General features: G+C 41.8%; 1 protein-coding gene across 1 annotated transcript in view; it reads right to left on the reverse strand.

The window, feature by feature from the left end:
- Positions 1-5,472, reverse strand: part of KCNH5 (potassium voltage-gated channel, subfamily H (eag-related), member 5) — a 152,529-nt gene that overhangs the window by 124,221 nt on the left and 22,836 nt on the right. The gene's annotated exons all lie outside the window — the stretch shown is intronic.

Consider the following 5,472-nt stretch of genomic DNA (forward strand, 5'->3'; position numbering starts at 1 on the left):
GGAAATGTAATGGCCTGTGATATACAGATTAGACTCTAACTCTAATTTATACTTAATATTGTATATATGGCTTACGAGTGTTCAGTTTTCTACACAGAAAGTGTATCCATCTACAAACAGCTACCGCTTTAAAGATCAGCTTCCAGTTTAATTCAGTCTCTCACATGGTTAGATTTGATTTCAATGGGATTTCTTTTTCATTGCACATTAAACTTCTAGAAATGTACAGACAGCCAATGTGTATTGTGGGTTGTTGACGGAGTGCACAAAGGCCTCAAAAGGCAATATCAGATTCAGAGAAGCACTTGATTTCTGTGAAGGAAATTAAACAGTCCTGGTTATGGAAATTATCTGTTCCTCATCAGAGTGGGGCTCTGACAGCAACAAAGTGAGAAAGGAGGAGGTTAGAAATAAGGCCTTGAAGAGTCACCCTTAGAAGTGAGGAAACAACCACCTCTTCACAACTGCTCAGCCTCTGTGGTATCTGCTAAAAGTGCCACGAGCATCTCACTGAAGACAACAATGAGGGTGCTTGTCCTGCAAGAACTTTGTGTTCCCAGTGGGAACTGGTGTTCCCAGTTACTAGCAAGTTCACAGAATCACAGAATCACAGAACGTTAGGGATTGGAAGGGACCTCAAAAAGATCATCTAGTCCAATCCCCCAAGTTGTGCTCATCCAAAACGGATGGTTTCAAAAACCAAGAGACTGTATCTTAGCATCATTCCTCTGAGCTGCTGGAAGCCCACCTGGTGTTCTGGTAAATGACAACTTCTCTCGGCATCCCCCCCAACATCCTTTCTCAAGGCCCAGGTGTTCCTGGATGCTGCACTCTGGACCCAGGGGAGGATGGAGAGATGGAGGTGATCTCCTTGGTGCCTGAAGGCACTGGGGGATGAAACACTGCAGATCAGAGCAATAGGACACAGTACCAGAACAAGTGGGTCTCTATAGCACCAATACCCTTGTTACTACAGCCATGGAAAAGTGCAATGAAAACATGGTAAGGACATACTAATTTTGACCTATTAAATTACTGTTATGGATTACTGTCAAGGTGATGTATTCAACAGGGCACACTGTGCTTCATCTAAAGGTAGAAACCTCATTTTCGTGCTCTAATCCCTCCACCCACTTCTTCTATTATCACCAGGATTGATACCCCCTCAAGTAAAAAAGTTCCCATATGCAACTAGTTCTATATGCTTAATAACTTGCACTTATTAAAGATAAAAAAGGATCAGAATTATAGGCTTAGCAAGGATTAGCAAGCATAAGTGCGTATTTCTGCAACTACTACACTTTTTATAGCCCTGTCACACACCGAGATAGAGCTGTATCATTATATGGAGTTACATAACCATAAAAAGTTATATCACTGAAAGCGTTACAGCATTGTCCCAGACAGTCTTGATTATCAAAGTCTGGCTCTGTCAAGTGAAAAGAAAACCCACTTCAGGATACTGCTGTGCCATCTCCCAACCCCATCTGTTAACAGCACACAGTCCTGAGTTGTACGGGCCTCATTAACACATCTCTGCATCCTGATTCAGCATCCCATCAGTATGCGCCAGAACTTCCCAACCACTTCCAGCAGATGACAAGCCTGATATTTTACCCAAAAGAGACCACAGGCAACCAGTGAGAACATTAGCCAAAAAAAACTTCCAAGCTTAGAGGCCAAGTTTTTTTTCTTCACTGATGATAACAAAAGAAATAAAGCCATTGCAGAAATAGGTGAAACTCCACTACTAGTCAAAAAATGCCAGTCTTTTAATCTATTCTTAAACTTTTAGTTCAGTACATAATCTACAGCACTCCTGGCTTCAAATGTTGTTAACATTTTAATTGGTTCCACTTGCCCTCCTAATAGTTAGGGCCCAGAAAAATGTCTTCATTTTTTTTCTGTCAAATAAACATAAGATTATTACCACTGTGTGTCTCTGGAAGGATTGAAAGTCTTCAGATTTTTTTAAAAGACAAATGGGTAAAGACAGAATAAAAGCACAGCAAGCTGGTAAAAGCATCTAGCTGTGATCCTACAATGGTACAAACACAAAAAAATAAGATTCTTTGGGTTTTATTCTCTGGAAGAAAATACATAATACAATCTTTCATATGCTTGTAATGGCCTTCCACCTCTGCTGTGTAAGGCATTCAGCCAGGACACTTGGGGATCTGGCCCTCCATCACCACAGGTAGGACCTATTGCTTGGTACTGAATCCAGCTCAGACAAATGCTCATATTACAAAAGAGGAATGGGAGAAGTAAAAAGACCAGCCAAAACACAGCACAGCTCCTTTACCAGAAAATAAGGCATTGTCCCAGTGACCAGCAAGTGCAGCCATCATCTCCTGCCCCATCACTAACTCTCACACCTTTTCTTTCACATCGCCACCATCCACAGCTCATCCAGTCACCGACGCAGGAGCTGGGGCACTGAGAGCCATAAGCCAAGACCATGGAGGGGTGGTCTCCCTGCCCTCCACACCTGCACAGCTGCTGGTGGCACCTCTGCCCAGGAGCGAGCACGTCAAGGACGTGACTGGTGTTTCCTTCCATTATTGTCATCATTGTCAACTGCTTCTACTCGAGATGCTGGGTTTTCTTCATATTTTTGCGTGGTTAGACACTTTTTACATAACTTTCCTCTTACAAGGACACAACAGCACGTTTTGGTCAGTTACATTGCTACACATCATAGGTCTCCTGCTCGTCACCCAGTGGTAACAGATACCAGCATGGGTAACAAGGGAACAAGTCAGTCAAATCTTCAGCGTTGAACTGCCTGTACCTTCTCAGAAAACAAGGTTCTTGATCTCTGCCACTATACCTTATTAAAGGAAGGTAGCTGTTAAATATCCCTTTTCTCCAGTCTTGCTTTCAGCCCAGTAAGTTTCAACAGCTTTCTGGACTGCAACAATTTCACAATCTCCCAGGTCACCCAGGAACATTTTTCATTACTTTAACTCCCTCCTGCAAGCAAAGGCTGCTTCTCCTCCTCTCCTCCTCCTCGTTTCTGTCAGCAGTAACACACAGCAAATGGTGAGTACAGAGGTAAGCAGAGACCCACCATCTGCCACAGGGCCCCTCACCTCTCCATCTCCCCTTGCTCGCATGGGTGTAGTCCCCATGATGTCAACTATATTTTTTTTATTGAGCCTGTAAACAAACATGTTTTTAAGCCTATATTGAACAAAAAAAATCCCACCTCTCCCTTACAGTGTTCCTTGTAGCAAGACAACTGTTTTATTTGTACGTTCTCTTCCCACAAACACAACAAGCTCCTCAACACTTCTGAATCCTCAGCACCCAGGCACTGCTACCGGTTCCCCGAAACTGCATCTCCCAGTGCCAGGTCCACACAAGACACCAACTGCGTTGTGGCCACAAGCCAATCTGACAACCCCAACCAGTTATTTCGAGCAGCCAGGACACACAGACACCCTGCAGTGTAGATACCCCCTCTGTTACTATTTAAGTACAAAATCCTTGTACCTTGTAGGAGCGTGATGCACCAAAGCTTCACAACAAAGTGCCATACCTTCAAACAGTGCAGAACATATTGGTACGGAGAGATTATTGCATAATAGCATTAATATTTTATTTCTGTTGAATTTTTAAATCTCAAATTTACTGCTCCCATAAGTAATATACAGTAACTCATCTGCACCATAGTTACTTATGTATTATGTATTGCATGGTCCTGGCAGAATTTCTGAAAAAAAACCCCTTCTTTTAAAAAGAAAAAAATAGCCCTTTCAACAACAAATCCCAGCATTTAACAGCAGTATTTTACTGAAATGCTTTTTACAAAACATTAAAAACTCTCCATTAAATTGCAATGTACATGTTTACCAATCTCATAATTCAAAAAGAAAGTGGTCTGACAGCTTCTAAGCATATTGTAATGTTATCTGCAAGGACAATGAATTATGTATCTCTCACAGCATCACGTCTGACAAAACAACACTGTGATCCCAGTGCCATGGGATCCCATAGATCCACCCCATTCGGACACAGAGGATAATGCAACAGTGCTGTTTTCCCATCCATGTAGTAAAATGGTGCAAATATTTGAATATGATTCTTTTTTATATATGAAGAATATAAAAGACAAGCTCTAATTTATGGAAAAGGAGATGAAAAATTCAGGTCAATGGTTTGTAATTATGGAGCGTGTCAGATGTATTGATCAAAGTTAATCAATGCTCTAACCAAAGCACCCTGAGCAAATTCTTAAGGTTCCTATCATATGCCTTAAAGGCACTTGAGATATGTGGCTGCACTGCCTTCTGCACTGTTTTGTCTTGGGTTTTTTTTAAAGTATGACTTTGACAGAATTAAGTGCTTTTTAAACATGCAGTCAAACCTCTCTGGCTGCTGACGACAATATTTTGCAATGTTCATCGTTAATACCTGGCACTTTAACTAATGGTACCTTCACTGGAGAACAGTAGCACGCAAGCTACTAACTTCACAGCTGTTGCTTTTTCCCATAGGAACATATATTGTTTCTATAATGGATGCCAAATGCATTCTGCTCCTCCTCGGCCACCAGCCAGGGAGGGGGGAAGCTCTGCCCCCTCAGCACATCCCTGCCTCCTCAGGGACAGCGGCAGAGCACCAATCTCCCAGGCTGAGAATCCAAAGGAGGCAACATTAATCATTTGGGAGACACCTTCAATATGTTTTCCCTGTCTTGCTGCAGCCATGGACTCTTCAGTGCAATCACATACTGCAGGAAGTGGGGCAGAGAGTGGCTTTTTCCTTGATGAGCTCCCACAACATATTATATTATATACACTGCAGCAAGGAGCCAGCCCCATGCCTTCAGACCCCTTCAGTTAAAGTCCTGTCAATTAACTGCTATTTATCCTAAAAATTTCACATTACTTCCAGGCAGAGGAATTCCATGTTATGGGGCTGAAAGTGAAACAAAGACAAATTTGCAGGTTGCTAACTAAACTGTAGAGGCAGTAAAGCTTACGATGGCTGAGAAAGTAATCCTACATCAGGATAATACTCTCTGGACAAAAAAAAACCTCATATTTGGTGTTAGCCCAAAGAGAGGCCTTTCATTTTATTTTAAGCCTGCCCTTAGAAATCTCCTTTTCAGTTATCCAAACACGTATAATAAGTGTTATCCAGATCATAAGAAATTAGTTTAAATCCTGTTTGCATTCAAATGATACCAAGTTTACTCCGAAAAAGACCACTTGGAGCACACATGGCTCTCAGTGAGAAATCAAGCCTTCTCCAAGCATGAAGAGAAAAATAGAGCAAGGAATTAATCATCAGAAGGTAATCAAGAGAAGATGGGATGAAGATGTGAGTGTGCATTATTTTACCCAAAACAATGTGTGTGTGAACTTGACACAAACACACATGTCTTGTCACCAAAGCACAGAGATTTCCCCAGCAAATGCCAGCTAAAATGCAAGTAGAGAAAACATAGGGAAAATGTAGGGA

The sequence above is a fragment of the Mesitornis unicolor genome, unplaced genomic scaffold (assembly GCF_000695765.1).
Source record: "Mesitornis unicolor isolate BGI_N332 unplaced genomic scaffold, ASM69576v1 scaffold8335, whole genome shotgun sequence".
Classification (NCBI taxonomy): domain Eukaryota; kingdom Metazoa; phylum Chordata; class Aves; order Mesitornithiformes; family Mesitornithidae; genus Mesitornis; species Mesitornis unicolor.